Below are 24,491 nucleotides of genomic sequence, written 5' to 3'. Positions count from 1 at the left end.
GGTTATGTTGGGCCACGAAGTCTACACCGCCACGTCCTTAAAATTCAGGGAAATGAAGGACGCATTTGAGGGCCGCATTTCAAGCAGCCTTCGAATTGGGACAGCCTTCGTCGCATCGCTGTGACGTAATCGGACTTAAAATGCGTTTGTCTGCGTTCTTGGTATCCTCCGTCAGTCTGCGTCTCTCTGCCTTTCACCCCGTGTCTTGAGGATTTCAAGTTGCTCTTTAGTTTCCCCAGTTTAGGTTTCCATTAGTATTTCTCGTGCTTCGTTGTCTGTTTCTGCCACTGTCACCTGTAAATAAACTCTTACTCATATCATCAGTCGGCTGCCTGCATTTTCGGCCCTCCTTTCATTCCACAACACGACTGCTGCCCCAGCCGTGACAGTTTCAGTAAGGATTTTTTTTAGGTGAAGCCCTTCCAGATTTAATGTGCTGTCAAACCAAATATGGAGCAGTAAATGTATTTACTCATCCTCATGAAATACATGAAGCTGGAACCTTGGTGGCCCAGAAAAACCCTTTTCTCTTGAGACCTCTTAATTCTCTTCTTAATCTTCTTCTTAATTGTGAACAGTTTTGGTTATTAAGTGATTTCTGTATTTGTGACTTTTCTCGTGTTGAACTTGGCTTAGCTCATTTGCAAAGGATGATGTGATTTCATTCAGTGCATCAGTCAGGACAGAGTGAAATTTGAGTAAACATCTGATGACAGTCGTGGCCTGTTTGCTAATGTTGCCAGCACTATCAATCACATGTAACCAAATCACACGGCCCTCACGAGTCAAATCAGAGAAGTTTGGGAATGTAAAAGTCTCAAACAGGAACAGACAACCAGTTACTCTTATTTCAACATCTACAGTCAAATTAAAATCACTAATAAGGCACAGGGAGAACATTCAGACCGCACACAGAAATGTCCCCGCTAACCAAGAGGTTCAAAAAGAGAACCTTTGGCTGTGAGACAACACTAACCAATCCAGCAGACCACTTCTTAGGTTTAAAGTTGAGATTTGGAAACTATCAGTAATTTAGGATAACAATAAATATAATAACATGACTCCTCCAACCTAAATCTTCAACTCAACAATAAGTAGAGCATGAAACAATGAGACAATAAAAAAAAGAGGAAAACTAAAATTACTTGATGGAGGGAAAACATGCAAAAAACTGTCTGCAATTCCAGCAAAGAAGAAAGTCTATAGAGAAACATCCTTGTTGTCATATGTCATATGAAGTATATATTGGAGTATCTGCTGAGGTGCATCGCAGCCTAGCGTTGTCATCTTACAGGCTCGCATTGAAGTTGATGTCTCAAACATGTTTATTAGATCCATGTTGCAACTTTTGTTTGCAGATTTTGGATTGCTGAATGTGTAGGTGCGTTATATACTAATCTAGGTAGGGACGGGTACCGGTATCCGGTGCCATGATGGCACCGGTTCTGACATAAACGGTAGCAACCAGACCGAAAAGCAGCGCACATTTCGGTGTTTTTTTTTCCTGAGCTGTGATACACTTTCTTCTTCCTTACATTTGTATTGGCGGTTGGCAAACAACTGAAAGGCGCATTACCGCCACCAACTGGTATGGAATGATAGCTTTAGATTCTAGCCAATCATTTTACGTTTCCGAGGATAGTAGGCGGGTCCAGGTACATACGTTCTTTTAGAGCAGAGCTACAGATTAAAAATACCCAAGGCGAAGCGGTCAAAAGTCTGGCTGTACTTCACAGCAAAATATGCAAACTCAGCAGCTGCAACAAGTGCTTTAAGCTGATACTGTGATACTGTCAAAGGAGGTAACACCTCAAATCCGATGAAACACCTGGCGACGCATAGGGTGTTTTTTTAAAGGCGAGAAATGCGACGTATTTGATAGCTTGCTGCGAGACCTCACACCGTGCACATCTACTGCTTGTGGGTTGCCTGTTATCGGACCTGGAGTTAGCAACATCCCCCAAAAACCCGAAGAGGAGAGTCCTGGCCCCTAGCCCTGCCAGTGTAGCAGAAATGATGAGGATGATGATGCAGCAGCAGCCGTTCTTCTCTGCGTGAGTAGCTTAATGTTGTTCGTGTGTAATATACGTTGAGTAGGCTAACCACATCAGGACATTAATGCATGTAAGGTGAACTAGCAAAGACCATCATAGCTACATGCAGCTGTCTTCTTGTTAGATGGCAGATACTCCCTTCACCCTGGCCAAAAAGGCTAATATGACCAAAGAAAAAGTGGAAAACAGCTAAACATGAGAGGTTTTTGGACCAATTTTGTGTTTTCCATTCTTTAAGCACCGGTTTGAGCACCGTTTAAGCACCGGCACCGTTACAAAAGTACGGGTTTGGCACCGGTATCGGATAAAACCTAAACGATACCCATCCCTAAATCTAGGTTTTAAAAGTTATGAATTTTTGGCAGTCAGTATGCTTTGAACAACGTGTTTGTTGAATGGTATCTTCCTGTCCAGCAACAAATATAATAAAAAGTGCCAGAGTGAAAATAGCAATGCATACATGCAAACTGCAGTTCACGAGAGCCTGTAAGTCCACTCATGTGCCCTCATGATGCACTTAAGTTGATGACTCCTTCTGGAGATCTGGGTCATAATGACAGAAACACGACACAGAAGTCCTCATAGGTCTTCAGGTCTTCACAGGATCAAGCCAATGACTTCTATCAGCGTCGCGTTTTGTGGTAATGATCCAAACTGGAGACGACAGACCGGCGTCGTGCGCCGCTGCAGATAGGGCAGGTTGAGCTCCGTGTGTGTATGAGTTTCACCATGACAATATGCCTCAAAAGATAATTTGATGATCTGTGTGTTTTGCTGCCAGGTTATCCCACCACCTCCACCATCTCCTCCCAACCCCTCCTACTCTGATTCCTTTACAGCCGCAGTAACTTATTAATTTCTGTCAGCTGGTTTTCCCTGCCATTTAGAGATACTACCAAATCACATTATGTCTGTCATGGATTATGTGTACAGGCAATACATCTCCTTGAAGAAGAAAGGAGGAAAAAAAAAAAGATCAAAGATGTTCTTACAATCACCTCTAAGTGGATACAGGAGGTGGAAGTGTTTTCATGCATGTGCGTGTTTGCAGCCCACGTGTGTTTTATGGGGAGTGCAGATAGTCGACAGAAAGGCTTTACGTTTTGCTGACTACATACATCGATTTTCTTCATTTATTATAAACTTTGAGGAATATTAATCATCGGCTGGGGATTGTGTTGAGTGCAGTTTGGAATATTTAAGGGTCACTCATGCAAGAGCTGCTGAAGGAATGAAATAAGAGATGCTCATCTCGTGTTATACCCAAGCGAGTCAAATAATAACAACAGAATCTGAGAGGCCACAGAGCCATATTCCCATATTTACCCATATTTGGGTGTGTGTGTGTGTGTGTGTGTGTGTGTGTGTGTGTGTGTGTGTGTGGTAGAGGATTTGAAGCTGTCACTTTGTAATTACCTCAGCAAATACAGGCTTGGAGAGAGTTGACTGAAGTCTTCCAGTTGGACAGCCCTGGGAGAAAATGAGAAGTGACAGGCCACATAACACAGCGTGGGACGTAAATAACTTTTACCCCCCTTTCTCTCTCTTCCTCGCTCTCTCTTCGTCATAGAAACACGGATGATACTTCAAGGATTTCGAAAGAGAGAGAGGGAGAGAGAGATGAGCCGAAATGAGAGAATATCCCTCTCTTTCATCTTTTGAAAAAATCTCTGACATCCTCTCTCACTTGCTTTGATGAAAGTCTTTTTTTTGGTGTTTTATCCTCTTACATGAGGTGTATGTATTATAGCCTGCGTGCTCCAGTGTGTGACGCATTCACACACACACACACTGGCACGCACCGATATCATTTTCTCACCAGAGTGTGTGTAGGTGGCATGAGGAATTGTGTTTTGTGTACGCATGTGTGCGCGCGCGTGTGTTTGAAGGACTTTTCTCAGAGCCTGTCGGCATTGGAGGGCCTGAATTTTTCATTCGGCGTCCTCGTCAAGTACAAAAAGTCCAGGGTTTTGTGTTCTACCCGGCAGCCGCTTGCCTTCATTTCTGTTGTCCGGGACTTCCTTCACTGTCCTGTGTTCTTTAAGCTCCAGGCAGGTTGTTACTGAGACAGAAACACTGTTGTTACAGCGCATGCATGTGTATCAATCAGTGCCGTGTATGTGTCGGTGTGTGTCCTGCATTGATCACTGAAGGAGCACTTCCACATTGGCAGAGACTGATGATATGTCTGCGAGCAACTTCAACCCCCGTATATGTACATTGACAGTACACACACACATATTCACACAAATACATAGTATACATCCTTTTATGCTTTACCATCCTGCTTCTGGCTCTTTATCATCAGTGTCTTTCTGCTGTTTCTTTCTTCTCTCCCGCCCCCTTTGCACCTCCACCACTCTGCCTGGCTCTAGTCCAGCTATAGATTGTTAATTGCGGTTTGTACGTGATGCAGGGTCTCGCCTCCAAATACTACAGCGGTGTTCTTTGGCAGACATCAAAGTGTCGGTGTTTCATTCCACGGGGATTAGTGATGGTAGTGTGTGATAATGCCCCTGCCTGCTCGCTGAATTAAACGCCCATGGCTGGGTGCAGGTACCAGGAATCTAATGAACACGCAGTCTTACAGGCAGTCGTACAGGCAGTCGTACACACTACGTACGCTCAAACAATGGGAGAAACACGCAGGTTAGGCAGACACACATCAGAGCCTCATTACGGAAAAATACATACATTAAACTGTGAACTAAACATCACGTCTTCCATCTGACGGGGAAAAAAAGCGTTTTATTAGCCAATCTGTCCACAAAGATCCACAGTACATGTCCTTCACTCATCTCTCATCTTTCACCCTGTGGCAAACTGGATTTTTAAACGTCTCATTTTTGATCATTCCCCCATACTCACGATCGACTGTGGTTTTCTCTCTCACTCTCTGTTTTTCTCATCCTCTTTCTCTCTTTCTCAGCAGCAAAGTTAATAAAAGAAAAGAATTAGTAATAACATAACAAGATAGATAAAAAAGCGCAGTCTCTATAGCAACTCTCGCCATGATTTGTACAAAGGACAAATGACAAGTGTTTAAAGGGCTGCGGGGCGTTTTAATGTTCAGTTTATGTTTTCTCTCGTCGACTAAGAAGGTCTCGGGAGACGGCAGGAAAAACAGCCATGAAAGAGAAATTACAGAGACAGACCGAGGGAGAGGCCGAGGGAGGGAGAGTGATAGAAATACGTCCTTGGTGATCAATGCGTGTGCTATTGTCTGTTCTGTTTCTTTGCCTGCAAGGACGAAAGCAGAGGAGAGGAGGCAAGTGATGCATACGAACAGGGTTTTAAGGGGCTTATAATAAATTCCTGACCAGACCACAAAAAGAAGTAACTGCACTGCTGCTAGTGTTTAGGTGTGTCTCTGTGTCAGGACATGTTTCATACTGTATGTATGAAAATGTTGCTAGACTTTGTCGCTGCTATTCAGGTCTTTTAATTAATCTATTAATTAATAGACGACCACACTGACAGGAGATTTAACAGGCGACTCACAGGTAAACCATGCCAGTACCAGGCTGGAACCCCTTTTGTATTTGGAATCTCCTGTTCCACAACATCCCAAAAGATCTATTGGATTAAAATCTGGGGACTGTGGAGGTCCTTTGAGCACTATGAACTCATAGTCATGTTCAATTAACCAGTTTGAGATGAAGGGTACACAGTGATCATGAAGGGATGGACATGGTCGGCAACAGTATTCAGGTAGGTTGTGGAGTTTCAGCAATGCTCAGTTGCTCTAAGGGGCCCAAAATGAGCCAAGATAATCTCCCTGACGCCATTGCAACACCACTAAATACACTCGTGAGACTGGACCATGAGTTTTGATATTCTTTTTTCTGATTTTGGTGAGCGTGTGAGGATTGTAGCTTCAGTCTCATGTTCTTAGCTGAATAGGTTTTATGTGTTGTGCATTCAGAGATGCTCTTACTCGTACCTTGGTTGTAAAGAGCGGTTATTTGAGTTACCATTGGTTTCCTATCAGCTCAAAGCAGTGTGGCCATTCTCCTTGAACCTTTGACATCGAGAAGGCTCTTCTGTCCAGAGAACTGCTGCTCACTTGATATTTTCGCTTAATGGGGGGATTCTCCAAAAGAGGGAAACCTTAGAAATGGTCATGTGGGAAAAATCCCAGTAGCTCAACTAGGCCAACCCGTCTGGCACCAACAACCCCGCCACATACAAAATGTCTTAAATCACATTTCTCCCATAATCTGATGCTCAGTTTGAACTTGAGCTGGTCATCTTGACCAGTGGTCCCCAACCTTTTTTGCGCCACAGACTGGTTTATGTTCGACAATATTTTCAGGCCAGGCTTTAAGGTGTCGCGGATAAACACAACAAAATACAACCAGTACCAAACAAACCAAACCAAAAAAAATAAAATTCATTCATAACAAACGGGAAAAGACCCAGGGAAACAGAGTTAATGATAAAAACGATAAAAATAACGATAAAAAGCGATAAAAACCCTGAAAACCATAAATTTCACACCCGAGCCTCAACTCTGGCAGCCCGGTACCAAACAACTCACAGACCATGGCCCAGGGGCCGTTGATCTTTACTATGTCTACATTCCTAAATGCCATAAGATTAGCTGATTAGCCAATAATGAGCAGCAGGACATGTATATAATAAATAAATACTTTCAGGATCTGTAAAAACATCATAACATAATGGTAAAAATTTGCAATTCTATAATGTCTAATTTGCCATAGTTGTAGTACAAAAAATTAATTAGTTGATTTTGGCAGGGTCATGTACAGTGTTGGGGAGTAACGGAATACATGTACCGCCGTTACGTATTTAAAATACAAAATATGAGTAACTGTATTCCGTTACAGTTACCGTTTAAAAAGGTGGTATTTAGAATACAGTTACTTTGTTGAAATAAATGGATTACACGGCGGTACTTTCCTGTTTCATATTATGGCGGGTCAGGACTGTTTGGGTTTTGTTTGACAGCTACGTTCTGTTGTTCCAGGCGGCAGCGTTACGGTTGCCATGGTTACAGGGTGACGCTCTCTCTCTGCGTGTTTCCTGGGTGAGAGAGGCCTTTTTGTTGTTGCTGTGCTAAGCTAATAGGCAGAATGCTACAGGTATAGCTCTAAAGAATGTAGCATCATAGGCAGTGTATTCCGTGCTGCAGGGAGAATGGACTGCCATACACGTTATGTGTCTGTGAGCGAGGGAGGGAGAAAAAGGAAAAGTACCAGCTGTCATCGAGCAGAAACGGGAGCTGGAAGCATGTAAATATAATAATAACCACTGCAGCCAAGAAGAGTGCCTGACGAGCCCAGTTGTAAGTAAGCTATTAAGACTCGACTGTACGCTGTGTTCGTGTTTTCCTCCAAAAACAATAAGCTCCGTTGGAGCAGCCTTTCAACGCCTCTCTCTGTCTCTGCTAGCAAAGTTGACCCAGACAACAAAGTAAAGCTAGTTTTCGGCTATGAGCCCGACACAGAACCCACCGTATTAGTCAGAGGTCCCTTTACTACGGTTCAGAGCCGCGGACCTTCAGTAACAGTAATAACTCACAGCAATAGTACATTCATGTAGTTGTAAACAGCATGATAATATATTAAGTAATCCAAAGTATTCAGAATACGTTACTCTCATTGAGTAACGTAACGGAATACGTTACAGAATACATTTTGGGGCATGTAATCTGTATTCTGTAATGGAATACATTTTAAAAGTAACCTTCCCAACACTGGTCATGTATGAGACACACCAATATTCATGAAGTGAGCCAAATAATAACTGACAATGAGCTGATGAAGAAGAAAGAAATATGAGCACTTCCTGATTCGTTTAAATTCAACCTCCATGCTGCTAAAATTTGCCTGGAAGACAAATTAACAATAATTTGTCATAAATACTACTTAGTTTGGTGTTCAATTTCAGCTTTAACCTGCTGTACCTGCTGTAGTTGTGTTATTATCAGTATTAGATACTCATGTTTGGTGTTATAGTTTAGTTCATGTCAGACATTAGTACCTATATATCAGCCTATGTCAGAATTTGCAGTAGGTGTATTGCAGTTTTTATACAGAAATGTATAGTAGAGCCAAATTATTCCCTGAAAAATAGATAAATAAATAAAAATAAGCCCCGAGCCCTAAAGGCTAAGATGGAGTTGGTGTGAAAGTGTAAACTGCAACACTTATGTGATTATTTCTGTTCTTCACGGGTTTTAAAATGTGTGTTTCTTACTGACAACACTTTAATCCGCTCCTCTGTTTATTATTGTGACATCCTAATCAGCAGTCTGACATGCTTCTTCAGTGTACAGGCTGTCATTCACACTTGCTTTCTGCTTTCCTCACACTGTGAATATCTGTAAATATACTATAGATATGTGTTGAGGTTCGAGACCAAAGAAAAAGAGGCAGACAGACAAATAGACAGAGACAGAAACACCTCAACAGGACAGAAAAATGACCTTTATTTGTCCTTATGAACTGGTTTAACAGCACGTGGTGGTAAAAGAAAGAAAGGCACAGATAAGGATGGCAGCAACAAGGGGAAGAGGGGAGTCTGCGCCAGATAGTGAAAGAGGCAAAGATAAAAAAAAAAGGGCATGCAGGAAAAAGAAAACACACCAAAAAATGAGAGAGAGAGAGCCTTAGCAGCCAGACAAACAGCTCTCTCCACCTTTAATCACCTCCTGCAGGTCAGCTTCTGCCTCGCCTTGACTTGCCACAATCTTCCAACTAACACTGAGCCAAGCCATCAAACAGCTATCTCTTCTTTTGCCTCCCCTTCTCTCTTTTCTCTTCTTTCTCTTTACACAGACAGAAAAGCAGAAAAGACCTTGATGTTTTTCCAATAATTGGCAGCAGAGGTTGACTTTTTTTCCCTCTGCTCCCCTCCCTCTTTTTCTGTTTATCTTTTTCTTCTTTTTTTTGCTCTTCCTCTTCCTTTAGAGATGAATAGTTGGCCCGGGATCAAAGGCAGACCCCAACCAGCCACTCTGACCACCACAAAGGGGCGTTGGGCGCTGGCTTGGGGCCAGGTGCTACACATGGCCACATAGCCAGGGACAAGCCGTGCAGATGGGGCCCGCAGAGCCCTTGTCGCCTCCACCCCCTCTGCTGCATACGAGAGGTCAGCGGCTAAAGTATCAGAGCGTGCGCTTCCTGTAAGACGATCTAGCCTCGTGCAACTGATTCCATTTTGTTCCCATCTGTCTTTGTCTTATATTCATGTTTCAGTTTGTCAGTTTGTTTACTTCCTGCAACTGCTATGCCTTTGTTTCCTTCCTCACCTATCGTGCACTCTTCTTCTCTGACTCTGTTTTTCTTTGCCGTTCCAGAGTATGGATCTGAAAGAAACTGTCTGGCTGTACAACGGGAACAGAACCAGCAGAGGTAAACATTTTTGCCCTTGTGGACAGAAACATGTTTAAATGTTAAAGAAGACCCGACTTGAGTTTAGTCGAACACTTCCCCTTACTCTCAACAGTCCTTGTTTAAATATATAAGTCCTGCAGCCTAGTCCGATGCAGCCGCAGCCAGTACAAATAAATTCTTGCGGAGGACACAAAATGTGGGACAGATAAAACAAATGAACAAGCCCTTGTAGTCCAAATATATATGCAACACCCAGCTTGCTTTTCAACTCCTTCAACTGACACGTTTGCAGAACTTGTCTGAGAGTGGCCAAGATGATATTACTGAGTCAGAGCAGGGCTATAGTCCACGTGTTTTACACGCAAATTCTTACTTTCTGTATTTCAACAAGTCTCGCGTGCCACTGTGCACATCTCTTTCACCAGCAGAATCATGACTATTAACCCTTTAAAGCCGGTTGGAGCGGGCACGCGCCGTTTTGCGTAACTATTTTTAAATCCCGGTAGCTCTGCAACCACGTAAGCTAGCGCAATATTTTTTTTTTGCATATGAAACCGGAGGAGTTGTACTTACATCTTATGCCATCAGCTTGTCCTAGGTCACAGTTTCCTTCCACATAAAGCTTTGCAAAAACTGCATAAAAAGCACTTGCAGCAATATAACATAATATTCCAGAAACACGCTTTGCCGATCCGATCAGCTGTTTGTAACACTTCCTACATCCATCAGCGTGAACTATCGCATGTCCGCCATGACCTGCCCGAAACCGGAAGTGACATCATTTTGCACATATTGAGTTTTTTACCATCAGGGCCTCATGAGCCTATATACTGGTGTTTCTAAAAGTTATGTTTGACTTTATGACTTTCTGTGTCGTTTCTGGGATGCTTAGGACTCATATTGCACTGCTGGAAATAGTTTATTTTGATGCATATGCTGCTTTTTTTGCAAATTTGCATTATAATATTTATTTTCGTTTTTCCTGCAGTATATAAAAATTGGTGTATTTCAAAAATAAAACTATGAAGACACTCAAAATAAATTTCCTGTGGTGGGAAACTATTTTGTGCAACTTTTTTGTATTTACAGTTTTAAAGGATAAACCTCTTAAATTTCTCTAACTAGAAATATATGTTAAAAAAAACAAAAACGGTTTTCAATTTTTTTGTAGTTTATTGCACTATTTTGCAATTTATGTAATTTCTATGCACTTAATGCAGACATATTATTAAAATTTGGGCTATAACAGTTGTATTGATGTATATCAACTTGAAATGCTCCCAAAAATGGCTCCACAGCATGTAAAAATATAAGAAAAGCTCTGGCGGACTTGGTTCTATGGTAGGTCTTAAAGGGTTAAAAATCCATTACACATTTATATCTGTGTTACATCTGAGCCCGTTGCGATATGCTGAGATAGAACACAGTGTGTGACCATCATATTGTTTCGACAATGCAGTTCATCCCTTAATTATATTTTGTAAGCTGCACATGGGAATCAAGCAGCTCGCCTACTTAACTTGTGTATTTCTGATATCTCAGTGTATCATTACTTAAAATAGTAAAATACTATTATCTGGAATTCCTAGAGCAGAAAAGTTCAACAGAAAACTCTGTGAACAGAAGTGAGTGAATTTATGATTTTAGTAAACATTACATGGTGCAATCTTTAACTTTAACTGGTTTGGGGAATGTACAAGTGTCTGAAACAGCGAAAACATCCAGGACATAAAAGAGCTGACGTGAATTTATAGGGATGAAAAAAAGACAACTGCAGTGTTTTTCCATACTCTGCATGCTGTCATCTGTGGATCCCCGGCTTCAGCCATATGTTTAAGATTAGATGTACTCTTTTGTTGGAGGAGAACGCAGTCAACAAAGTTCTGCTGCCTCTCCCTCTGGTCATGAATCAACTGGGCTCTGTCCACAATCTCTCCTTATGGTCTTAATTCTATTAAACACAATGATAACACATTTACAGTACGATGATGATGATCGCATGAATAATGTTCCTCTTAATATTTGTGGACACGTGTTTTTATTCTGGAGATGCTTGTGTTTAAACTTTGAGAGAAGAATTGGAAAAATTAGAAAGACTGGACTGTTTTGTTGATACTTATTGTGCGTATGCATGTGCTTTCACTCCCACACCCTGTGCTACCTGTTCTGTTTGATGTGAATAATGAAGAGTAATTACATATTACAAAAGTTGTATTAAATGATCCAGTGATTAAAAATGTATTTATTTGAATTCTTGGCCACTTGGGGGCAGCAGATTAAATTGATAATCCAGCACTGACATATTATCTGTTATTATATCATTTGTTGAACTGAAAATGGGAATTCAATCATCAGTAACTTGTTACCTTTCCTTTGTTCTTGGAGAGAGAAGAACACACAGAATAATTTGTAAACAACAGAGATTTGCAAACAGCAAAGACAGCATTAGTTCTTACCGTGCTCATAAAAAATATTGTCCCTAGTAGTTTAAAAGAAATACACTGGATCTTTAGCTTCCAAATGCTTCACTGTGTTTACTAGCTACATAACAAACTTTATCTGTTTGCCATTAGAGGCAGGCCAGGTAGTGTTTGCCTGGTTTGTAATGCAAACAGCTGTCTGATGGTGCTGAATGTGGGTCACAAAAACAAGAACAGTTCGGACTAAAAGATCAAGCGTTTAAAACTAACAGGATGGTAGAAATAATTGAAGTTAGTTATATGTTTGTGCATCCCTATGATCGGCCCATTTACTTGAAACCAGCTCAAATGAAACATCCAAGATATCAAACCAGAAGCCTACCTCACTAAAGCCACTTTCTTTATGTGTCGTCATATCTGTATTTCTATTGTACTTTAATGAGTACACTCTAACGCCTCAATAAGACCTTATAGGCTTTCCTTTTATTGTCTTAGTAAGTGTGCAACTCTTGATTTGTATGCTTTTAGCAAAGTTACCAATGTCACTAGCTGGCAGAGCACTGTTGGTTAAATAGACTTACTCTAGCTGTTGCTCAACCTCAACCAACCCTTGTCCACCAAGAATAGCCTTTTCACTGCTATTCTTTAGTGGTATTAAATATAATCACTTCTATTTAAACGATATTATGAACTCAGCCAAAATTGGATTTAAAAAAATCTCATATCACAGGCAGAATCTATTAAACTCAGGTACTGACCCAGATCACTGTCTAAAAACTAAACCCATGATGTCTTTCCATAAGACTACTCAAAGACTAACGATCTAAATTTTACAAAATTGCATTTGGAAGGTGAACTAATGGCAAATTCAGAATTTGTGTGGTTTCATGCATTCGGCTTACTTTCTCTACAGTTGGGGCAGCCAGGATAGAGGTTAGCACGGCTGCCTCACAACAAGAAGATTCCTGGTTTGAACCTCCTCAGCAGCTGTAGCCTTTCTGTGGGGTTTGTATGTGCTCTCTATGTCTCATCGACTGCCTTTAGTCTCCAACAAGTAAGCTGTGCTTGTTAGGTTAACTGGTGATTCTAAATTTGGTATTTGGTGCAACTTATCCAAGGCGTGTCATCTCTTTCATACAATATCCGCTACAATAGACTCCAGAAGAAAGAAAATGATTATTGCAGTTTGAATCAAAACTGCAAATGCAGTCTCTTAAATACATGAAATATATCTACTGTTACGAACACCAAGGAATAACTAAATCTAATATGGTCAAAATAATGTGTTACAGAGTATTTTGGAAAGGTCCCCTGTTTAGTAATCGTTTCTGGCTCAAACTAGAAAGTACGTTTGGCTCCTCCTTTATTCACACCAGAGCAGGGCTCTGTATGTTTGATTTGGCAGATCTTTACACTAGATTCCTTTCCTGACACAAGCCTGAGGGATTTTTAGACCTCCTCCCAGGACTGAATGAGGGATATTTTTCTTTTTAGGCAAATATGTCAAACAGCAAACTATGAATCCACTTTTCACAATAAGAATAACACATTTTAAAGGACTTTTTAAAGTACTGCTACATGAGTAGGTTCACAGTATAGCTTAGAAAATGTTAACCCCTGCAGCGTAGAGGTCAATAAAGTTAATTAAATGAAACAACATGGCAGACTTAATATAGAAAAAGCAGTTAGTTCCAACTCAGATAATGGCCCACTTAGCACAGAGAGCTTACTAATTAAAAGAGCAGAAAAATTATAATGCAGTTACCTAAATAGGGTCAACTGGTTGGTTGTTTAGCTTCAGCGGTAACTTCTCAGCTGTTAGACAATTATGAGCAAAGAAGGCTGATGTTGTTTTTCTGTAATAATGGGCATTATTTTCACTTTTATGTGTTCCTCCTACAGAGAAAATAGGCCTGATCTCTCCCTTTGTGGTTGCTCCAACTGCTCACTTCTACCACCCACACAACACATTTTCCCAGGCAACAATGTTCCTACAAAGTTTACACACAATAAATAACGATATGCCCAAAGCAGTTAGCAGTGGCCCCGCTCTCCGTTTCCTGGCTGGAGTTGAAATGAAATGGTAATTTTGACTTGAGGAGGATTTCAAAGGGATGGCCTCTACTTTTCATCTTGGTGCATACCACGAGCTCGCCGACACATTCACGCTGGGATTTGAGGAAAAAAAAGAAGAAGAGAAAAAAAAAGGCAGAATTTTAAGTTTTTCTATGAACTTCCTTCTTTCTTTTTACTGCCATCTCCCCACAGAAAAAGAGATGTAACATTGTTGAGATCTCTCCCCCAGATGGACAGCATTTATATAAACAACCACCCCCGGTTCACAGAACGTTTGATTGATGTGTCATTGTCCAAAGATTGTTTCCAGGCATTTGAATAGATAATTCAGAGCATTTGATGTAGACATTTTTCTTCAAAGAGCCAAAGGTCAGATGTGGGGGTAGAGCAAGGGTGTCCTCCATCTCCCATGCTATTTTTGCATCCAAGGCTCCAACTAGCTTGTCTGCTTCTCACAGGGGAGATTGACTGACACTTGAATCATTCTTCTGCTTGAGATTACAATGTGGCTTCCAAAACTCAGTCGAAAAGAAATCTGGCTGCAAACTAATGCAAATACCTTTGTCTGTAACAGCAGACCGTAACACTGTTTGGATGTTTCTTGTGTCTCTTTTGTTTTCTAGTTCAGCCTACAGTCAGATAGACTGGAGCGAGACCAAAGATACAGTGAATGGATTGAGGAAGAACTCCATTATCTCAGCAGCAAGGAATAAGAAATGGAATTAAAACAGCCGAAACAAGGTTTGTCACACCTCAGCAGCGCTGGCTCATATCTTCCAGAGGGTACTACACTATACAAAATGGGCTATGGCCATTTTCTCATATGAACTTAAGACGATATCAAGAGAATGACGTTTTTTTTTTAAAATCCATAGCACACAGCAGGAGTCTGCTTCAGCCACTATTGCATTATTGGAAATACTCAGTGTGGATCTGGTAAAGAAAGCACTTGAAAGGATCTTGCCCGAGGTAGCACCAGACTGTTCTCTGTACTGTTAGCATATCAACTCAGCCCTACACGACACAGACTTTGTGTTAGAGGGCTGGCATGTTAAAGTCTGGCCAATGTCCAATCCAGCAGTTGGAGTCTCTCACGCACTTCTGTTCAGTGTTGGGAAGGTTACTTTTAAAATGTATTCCATTACAGAATACAGAATACATGCCCCAAAATGTATTCTGTAACGTATTCCGTTACGTTACTCAATGAGAGTAACGTATTCTGAATACTTTGGATTACTTAATATATTATCATGCTGTTTACAACTACATGAATGTACTATTGCTGTGATTTATTACTGTTACTGAAGGTCCGCGGCTCCGAACCGTAGTAAAGGGACCTCTGGCTAATACGGTGGGTTCCTGACGGGCTCATAGCCGAAAACTAGCTTTACTTTGTTGTCTGGGTCAACTTTGCCAGCGAGAGACAGAGAGAGGCGTTGAAAGGCTGCTCCAACAGAACTTATTGTTTTTGGAGGAAAACACGAACACGGTGTACTGTCGAGTCTTAATAGCTTACTTACAACTGGGCTCGTCAGGCACTCTTCTTGGCTGCAGTGGTTATTATTATATTTACATGCTTCCAGCTCCCGTTTTTGCTCGACGACAGCTCGTACTTTTCCTTTTTCTCCCTCCCTCGCTCACAGACACATAACGTGTATGGCAGTCCATTCTCCCTGCAGCACGGACTACACTGCCTATGATGCTACATTCTTTAGAGCTATACCTGTAGCATTCTGCCTGTTAGCTTAGCACAACAACAACAAAAAGGCCTCTCTCACCCAGGAAACACGCAGAGAGAGAGCGTCACCCTGTAACCATGGCAACCGTAACGCTGCCGCCTGGAACAACAGAACGTAGCTGTCAAACAAAACCCAAACAGTCCTGACCCGCCACAATATGAAACAGGGAAGTACCGCCGTGTAATCCATTTATTTCAACAAAGTAACTGTATTCTAAATACCACCTTTTTAAACGGTAACTGTAACGGAATACAGTTACTCATATTTTGTATTTTAAATACGTAACGGCGGTACATGTATTCCGTTACTCCCCAACACTGCCTCTGTTGGATAATGCCTAGAAAAACATCCAGAACTGCAATATTGCAATAGGTGTGTAGAAAAAATCAAAATCATCTCCAAATTGTTCCGTGTCTTATCGCTTTCTTCACAGTCTTAATTATGTTCACCCAGCATTGACAGCAATATCGAGGGGATGCTTTTTTGGTGTTGGCAGTCACATTCCAAAGTCAGTGAGCCTTGAGAAAAGTTTCCAGATGACAAACGCTGCGTGTGGAAAAAAAAAAGGAAAATAAATACACAGTGGTGTCTTCATTATCTCCGAGCTCCACGGCCTATGAAAGAGGCCAGGGTTAATTGCTGTTGATTAGACGTCAGTATGCATGGCTGAGTGAGCATGCAGATCTCACTGAGGGGGCCACAGAGGGAGAAGAGGAAAGGATGAGGTCACTCACACATAGCGATATGAGATCAGTGTCAAGTGTTCTTCTGTTGTGCGTTTAGGTGGCTGGGAAGCAGATTAGGAATATAAATGAGGCAACATATTTTATAAGTCTTTGGGTGTGGTTACTATAGCTGTGTTTGGTTCATAAATTTGTTTATTATTTTGCTGTATTATTCATCCATCCAGCTATTTGCCATTCAATTTGTGTGGCTCTCAATATTGTCCAGACAACAAACGTAAAAGTGTTTGTTGGGAAAACACATTTATATATTTATCTAATAATATCTGAAATTGGTCGGAAATGTATTAAATTAATTATTCATCACAACTCGTTTGAGTTTTAAGGAAATATCTGTGGGTGTGCAAACTGCTGTCTTCAGCTATCTTTGTGTTCTAGTTAATCAGTGTGCTCCTTCCTTTTCATATAAAAACTGTTAATTAAAGGGAATCTATTCTCATATCTGCTCATCGATGTGCTCATTTCCAACTCCACATCTTCATTCTTGAGCTCTTTAACCAGTCAGTTAAATATGATCATTTAATATCTTATAGTGGTCATTGATTCAGCCACTAAGTTTATCCCCTGTTGGAACAAGCAGTGTTATGTTATACTGTTGCAAACAGAAGATTTGAACAGCAGGTGAGCTGTCTCAACTCTGCACTTTTAGGAATTGCTGAGTTTTCACGGGACAATCCAGCAGATGGCCTCACGTCTGACTCTAGAATTCTCTAATATACCGAGGACTACAGGTCCAACTCAGTCACCGCACTGTGCCCGTGTCCTATTGCCCAAACCATTACTCTTCCACCACCATGCTTGACTCTAAGAAGAAGGATGATTGTGCTGATGTGCCAAACAGCTCTACTTTGGTCCTATTTATATAAAAGACATTATTCCAAAAATCTAGTGGTTTGTTCAGCAACTTTGTAAACCTAAGCCGTATAGCCAGTGTTGGGGAGTAACGGAATACATGTACCGCCGTTACGTATTTAAAATACAAAATATGAGTAACTGTATTCTGTTACAGTTACCGTTTAAAAAGGTGGTATTTAGAATACAGTTACTTTGTTGAAATAAATGGATTACACGGCGGTACTTCCCTGTTTCATATTGTGGCGGGTCAGGCCTGTTTGGGTTTTGTTTGACAGCTACGTTCTGTTGTTCCAGGCGGCAGCGTTACGGTTGCCATGGTTACAGGGTGACACTCTTTCTCTGCGTGTTTCCTGGGTGAGAGAGGCCTTTTTGTTGTTGTTGTGCTAAGCTAATAGGCAGAATGCTACAGGTATAGCTCTAAAGAATGTAGCATCATAGGCAGTGTAGTCCGTGCTGCAGGGAGAATGGACTGCCATACACGTTATGTGTCTGTGAGCGAGGGAGGGAGAAAAAGGGAAAGTACGAGCTGTCATCGAGCAGAAACGGGAGCTGGAAGCATGTAAATATAATAATAACCACTGCAGCCAAGAAGAGAGCCTGACGAGCCCAGCTGTAAGTAAGCTATTAAGACTCGACTGTACGCTGTGTTCGTGTTTTCCTCCAAAAACAATAAGTTCCGTTGGAGCAGCCTTTCAATGCCTCTCTCTGTCTCTCGCTAGCAAAGTTGACCCAGACAACAAAGTAAAGCTAGTTTTCAGCTACGAGCCGACACAGAACCCACCGTATTAGCCAGAGGTCCCTTTACTACGGTTCGGAGCCGCGAACCTTCAGTAACAGTAATAAATCACAGCAATAGTACATTCATGTAGTTGTAAACAGCATGATAATATATTAAGTAATCCAAAGTATTCAGAATATGTTGCTCTCATTGAGTAACGTAACGGAATATGTTACAAAATACATTTTGGGGCATGTATTCTGTATTCTGTAATGGAATACATTTTAAAAGTAACCTTCCCAACACTGCGTATGTTCATTTTTAGTGAAGCTGCTTTCTCCTTATAACCCTTCCAGACAGGACATACGTCTTCATCTTTATCTGGTTGTCTGAGACCTGCTGACTTTAAGGAGTAGCTCTTGCGTTTTTTGCAGTTTTTCTGAGCATAGCATGTTCTGATGTTCTATTATTGTGACATTGTGTTAACACACACTTGGATGGTCCGGACAAGCAAACTGCTAAAGCTTCAGCTTTCTTAGAGGTGGTGACATTTGCTGTTGATCAGTTATTAAAGTGAACCTGGCTGATACTTCTTCTTTTGATTCCGATTGAAGCATTAAGCGTGTACACATATTTTTATTGGACTGCATAAAGCCAGACTTTTCATACTTTTTGACTTTATGCTGCTCTGATTTTTTTAAAATTTTGCTTATATTTGCATATGTAACTATACCTATACTCTATGTGCAAAACACAAAATAAGAAAATGCAGTAAAGGTCATTTTAAAGAAGTAAGACATTTTGCTTGGTGACCTTTTAGAGTATCAGTACTTATGGGTTTGATTTTGGCCTCGAATTAGTCAAAAAACCAAACTTCCCTCTAAAAGTCTTGTTTTAGTCAATCAACAATATTCCAAGAGGGACTCTTTAATTGTCATGTCTGCGTGTAGGGAGGCAGGAAGAGAGGACCCAAAATGCAGGACTCACTGAGGCGGAAGTAACTCAAAACACACAGCTTTATTGCTGGTAAGAAGCAGAACAGAAAAACACTAACTAAACTGGAAGAACAGAATAATTAGGCAGGTAGGCTGGCTGGCAAACGGAACACACAGAGGAAGCGAGGGTGAACAGACGTTAACGACGCGACACCAAGTAGGGGAAGACAAAGGTCGTGTCCAAATTCATGGGCTGCATCCTCCTGAGGCCGCATTTGTAGACCGATTACGTCACAGCGACGCGCCGAAGGCTGTCCAAATTCGTAGACTCCTCCGAATGCAGCCGACAAATGCGAATTTGAAGGATGGGTCGGGTGTGTCCTTCTTGGCCCACCATATCCCAGAATTCATAGCGCGGCCCAGCCAAGCTCCAGTTTCCGGCAATGGCGGCCGCTACTAAGTTTTAAAATTACTCTTATTAATCTTTCTGGGCCACAAAATAAACTTTAAACATATTTTCAGGCGAGAATGTGGGTTAGCTCGTTGATAATTAAAAATGAACACAAAAAACGGAGAAAGATTTCGGGTCCATTTTCGATTTTCGTGCCGTGGCGCTGACAACCGGAAATACTTTGAATTAAGGGCGGGAGTAGATCGAGAAGGCTAGACCGTCCAATTTCCCCAGCCGTTTACTTCCGGCCTACCCGACCTCCTGAGGACCCGGCCCACGTAGACCGCGAAGGCCGGGTCCTCAGGAGGATGCAGCCCATGAATTTGGACACGACCACAGACACTAAATACAAGAGGTGAACAGAGCGAAGAGGAAACAGCTGGGAGACACGGCTGACGCTGATTACACTGACGAGACAGGGAGAGCACAAAGCTGAACGCACTGACATAGGACACAGACCTACAAAATAAAACAGGAAGCACACGACAGACAGAGACACAGACTCGTAAACAGGCATAATGACGTCATGGACAGACAGAGGGACATACGGGCAGAGAAGAATAAGCACAGGCAACCTAAACCAAACATGAGGGCAAGATAACAAAACCTAAACCAGAAATAATCATCATCGTCATCAACATCAACATCATCATCATCGGATAACTAAAGAATCAGAATATAATTATAATCAAAACAGTATCACCAGAGAATAAGAACTAATCCATAATGCAAAAATAAACCAAAACATAAGAAACTCAAAATACTGGGTCAAACCGACCCAGGACCGTGACATTAATACAGTTAGTTATAGTATTCCCACCATGGATTGACCATAAACCTTTGAGAAATAAAATTTCCATAACTCTAACCTATATAAAATGTTAACATCCTGACCCCAATATGCTAAGCATTGCATTCAATATACTATTGTGTGTGTAACAGATTAGCATGTTAGCATGATGTTAACATTTTGCCCAGAGTACGAGTGTGTTTAAACGCAGCCACACGGAGCGGCTAGCGTGGCTTTGGATTAAAGTCGAGCCTTGAGTAAAGGTTCCTACTCTTGTGCAATGTAAACCGCCGTCAACAAGACTCGCGGGCTCTTGCTAGTATGTCTTAATAACGATGTCTGTCTCCTTTTGTGTGTAAAAGATAAACAAGCCCTTAGGTCAACCCTGGGTTATATTTGCCTTTCATGCGTGATTTTATCGCTCTGTTGCATTCGTAGCCAAAATAATAACCACAGTAGAGGTGATTTAGACAGAAGCAGGAATGACAAGCAGACAGTGGAGGGCAGGACGCTGTAACCTTCACACCGTTCAAGAGAGCGAGAGCTTGCTTTGTTTAAATTTCCCAGATCAAAGGCTGCAATGCAAATTCCTGCAGCTTCCACGCTGCCATTTGATGTTTCAGGGAGCCAAATTATTGTGGTGATTACAGTAGCTGTACACAACCGGTGGAGCAGGCCAAACAAGGGGCCTTGTTGTGACTCTCAATTAGTGGTGTGACATCTCAGCACCCAACGTCTGAGAAGCGCCTAACAATAAGAGAGGCTGTTTGGGCTGATAAAGTGATTTGGCTTGGTGCGGCCCTTTCATCTGCACCGACAGTGGGGTATTTGAGGCTTCTGGGTATTCTCCCTGCACATCCTCACACCTCCCTTTATTGTGACAATAGCGCCACTGTGTTCAGCGTTTCAAAGAGGCTATAGACCTACTTACTCTGTGAGCAACTTATGTCTGTCGTCACTTAAAAGAGTTTTAATGATTTCGAGGCATCTATAAAAATAAATTATAGATGATAAACTAAAATAAAGGCCTGCAGGGAAGCATTAATGAAAGAATACAGGATCACATGTATTATTTTATAAACCTTTCTTTCAGAACATGCATTAGATACCACGCCATTAGCAGAGGACCATTCGGCGTTCTCTGAATAACCGCAGACACACGCGGCCTTCTATGAAGTTGTCGATGTTTTTTTGTTTGCATGTTATTGAAAGCCACGGCGAGTTGAAAGGATAACTTTGCCTGTGGGAAGGACAGAGCACCAGAGGATCAGGTTCAGCTATATTTCTGATAACACTTTGCATTCTGCAGACACCAATGACAGCTCTGATGCCTCGCGTTTGATTGTCTCTTTCATGTTCTCCTCCTGCCGTCGGTGTAAGCAGCAGCGCTGGAGGTGGAGGTGAAGCGATGGCGAGCGATGGAGGGAAGATTGAGATGTGTTTCTGTCAGCGTGACGGACAGAGGCGCTGCAAGGATGTTGGTTTTTATTCTTTTCAAAGATGTAACAGCGAAATAATCCAAATAACCCTCGTGGAAAAGCTGTGTGCAAAAGCATTAAGACGGGAATCTTTCAGTGCGAGGTAGGACTGGACGTGCAAGAATAGACTTGGCTCGCTGTTTCTCGTGGTGCTTCCGACACATGCTCGCTGTGGAAAGCCTGGAATAATAGGATGAGACTAGTGCAGGGGTGGGCAATCTCAGTCCACGAGGGCCGGTGTCCCTGCAGGTTTTAGATGTGTCCTCGAACCAACACAGCTGATTTAAATGGCTAAATTAGCTCCTCAACATGTCCTGAAGTTCTCCAGAGGCCTGGTAACGAACTAATCATGTGATTCAGGTGTGTTGACCCAAGGTGAGATCTAAAACCTGCAGGGACACCGGCCCTCGTGGACTGAGATTGCCCACCCCTGTACTAGTGATAGTTTAGTTCATCCTCATTTTCAAGGCTTCAAATAAGGCAGTTTTATCAAGTTTTATTGTGGCGAAAAAATGCCTGATCCCTACAAACTAAATAGTACTTTAGGACTAAATTAAGTTGCTATGTCCCCAAAGAGCCAATCAACAGCTGAAAATGAACCAAACATGTTGTTGTGCTGACGTGCACATACAGGAGAGCTTCACAGCCGTATAAGAAGCAGTGCTGTGAAACATTTGGCAGAAACAAGCTTCTTAAATCACATTTTAGGACCAAGTTGCTAAACATGGAAAGACATTTTCTACGATTTCAATTTCAGTTCTATTTGTGCATTTTTTTATGTTTCACTGATCCTCGAAATGAAACGTGTGGTCGTTTATTTAGATAGAGGCATCGAAATTACATTTACTTTACCATGTTTAGTGGTGAGCCTTCCTTCTAGAAGACCTCCTGGCTGCTGTACCTGTCATTTACTCCACAGTCCTTCTGTAGCCTCTTAATATGACCTCCACTGTTCTTTAAAAGGGGGCTATTTTCATGTGTCAGTCAAATATTTTCATGGAAATTGCATCAACTCACCTTGCGTGCAGTATTTGATGCTTTGGGATAAAAACACACGTTTGTTTCTGATGTTTTTCCTCTTTTAGTATAATCGTATCCTTTAAAAGCACATAAACACCATGATCGTAAGAAAAGGAATTATAATCAGAGGCCGTCGAAGCTCAGAGAATCACAATTTTGCAGGCTGTCTGAGACCTGCGGTGTTCCTTTCCTATCGTCCCATACGCAGAACATTATGCTGACCTGGAAATTCGTATCCACCACTGTGAGAAAGCAACCCCCGAAACGCTCCTTCTTTCTAAAAGAAACATATAACAGTATTAGATCTAGTTTAATTACACAGGGGCTTGCGGATGGGCCCCTCATCTCTCTCGGCGGTGAAAATGCTTAACGTTTGTTGTTGGTTCAAGGCTCTGTAAAGGATGTGCTGGCATGTGTAGGGTTCTGGCAGAGAGGAAACTTGTGGTGGGGGGGGGGTGAACTGTTATTGTTTGAAAAGCGTGTAAGCGGCCTTCACAATACCGCATCCACGGAAATGAAGCAAAGACAGAGCGCGAGGGAGAGAAAAAGGCAGAGAGAGAGAGAGCAAGAAAGAAAAAAAAAAGTCTTGCGAAGCTTTGACTGACGACTTAACAGGCGAAACCGAATTTGTCTTTTGCCGGGAGATGTCAGATGCCTTGCCAGTGAGAGAGAGAGAGAGATGGAAAGAGAAAGACGGAGAGAGAGAGAGACCAAAAACGCACCACAGAATCTCTCCTGCGTCTTTTTCACCCTCTTCTTTCTCCTCCGGTTTAAGACGGCTCGGTGAATGCAACGACATCAAAGGCCCAGCACTCAGAATGTACATTGTTGTTCCAGTAACCACATGAAACAGACAGAGAGAGAGATGGAGAAAGGCTCAGAGAGATGGAGCAAGTTCTTTTTCCTCTTTCTTCCCTTGTACATAAATAGGGAGCTATGGAGGGAATCGGTTTAGAAACGGTGGAAGATTAACTCTTTTATCTCTTCATTTCAAACGCCCTCCGTATCCACATCCTCCACATGCTAACCACCGTCAGGATCGTCATGCCTGACCAACACTGCTACAAAGGAGAGGTGTCTTCTGTATTAGGACACGTATAACTCCTCCACAAGCAGAGCTGATGAGAGCAGAAATAGAGCCGAGGAGGAGGTTTATACGGCTTCATTCCTGACTCATTGTCATTAAGAAAGCCCTCTGTAATCGGAGCTAAACTTAGAAAGGAGCGGGCTCTTTCTCTGCCGCAGACATTCCACATGTGTATGAAAGAGGAACATAACGAAACAGTCCCGAGCTTGAGCCTCGACGTAACGTAACAGGCTTTATTCCTGCCTGGCCTTATCTTTACACAGAGACCACCCAGGAGCAACAAGTCAGTTCTCACCTTTAGTGTGTGTGTGAGGTTTGTACTTTATAAGTGTACAGCTGTGTCTGTATACAAGTCCTATGCTTTTATGTGTGTGTGTTTGTGAATGAATGTGTTTTCTGTGTGTGTGTGTGTGTGTGCGCGTGCGCTTCTACCTCCCACCATCTGGGCCCTGTTTGGAGAGATTTTCTGTAAAAATCACAGTCACGCCGTGGCAGGATTACCACTGTGAAAAGCAGCACCTGGAAGAAACTCAGTGCTCCTGCTCCTTTCCCTCAGATGCTCAAAGAAGTTTCTGGCTTCCCAGCTTGAGGCGCAGGATTTGTTTTTGACCTACATGGGCGTCCTAGGCCTCGTGTTCCCTTCCAAAAAGCAAAAAAAAAAGAAAAGAGCAAAGAACACATCTGAAATTCACACTAGGCTACATTCAGCAAGGTTACAGTATCACCGCATTACAGTAGATAAACAACTGCGTGTGTGTGTGTGT

The 24,491-nt window shown here is 42.0% G+C and overlaps 1 protein-coding gene across 1 annotated transcript in view; it reads left to right on the top strand.

Moving 5' to 3' along the window:
* The window catches only part of LOC102781360 (axin-2-like), a 95,002-nt gene that overhangs the window by 22,795 nt on the left and 47,716 nt on the right, over positions 1-24,491 (top strand). The window contains exons 3-5 of the mRNA XM_035907693.2: positions 8,990-9,170; positions 9,379-9,433; positions 14,535-14,652. The gene's annotated coding sequence lies outside the window, so the exon portion shown is untranslated. The remainder of the gene's footprint in view (positions 1-8,989; positions 9,171-9,378; positions 9,434-14,534; positions 14,653-24,491) is intronic.

Source organism: Neolamprologus brichardi, chromosome 6, assembly GCF_056152115.1.
Source record: "Neolamprologus brichardi isolate AB-2024 chromosome 6, ASM5615211v1, whole genome shotgun sequence".
NCBI classification, from domain to species: Eukaryota; Metazoa; Chordata; class Actinopteri; order Cichliformes; family Cichlidae; genus Neolamprologus; species Neolamprologus brichardi.
This window is presented reverse-complemented; position numbering and strand designations above follow the sequence as displayed.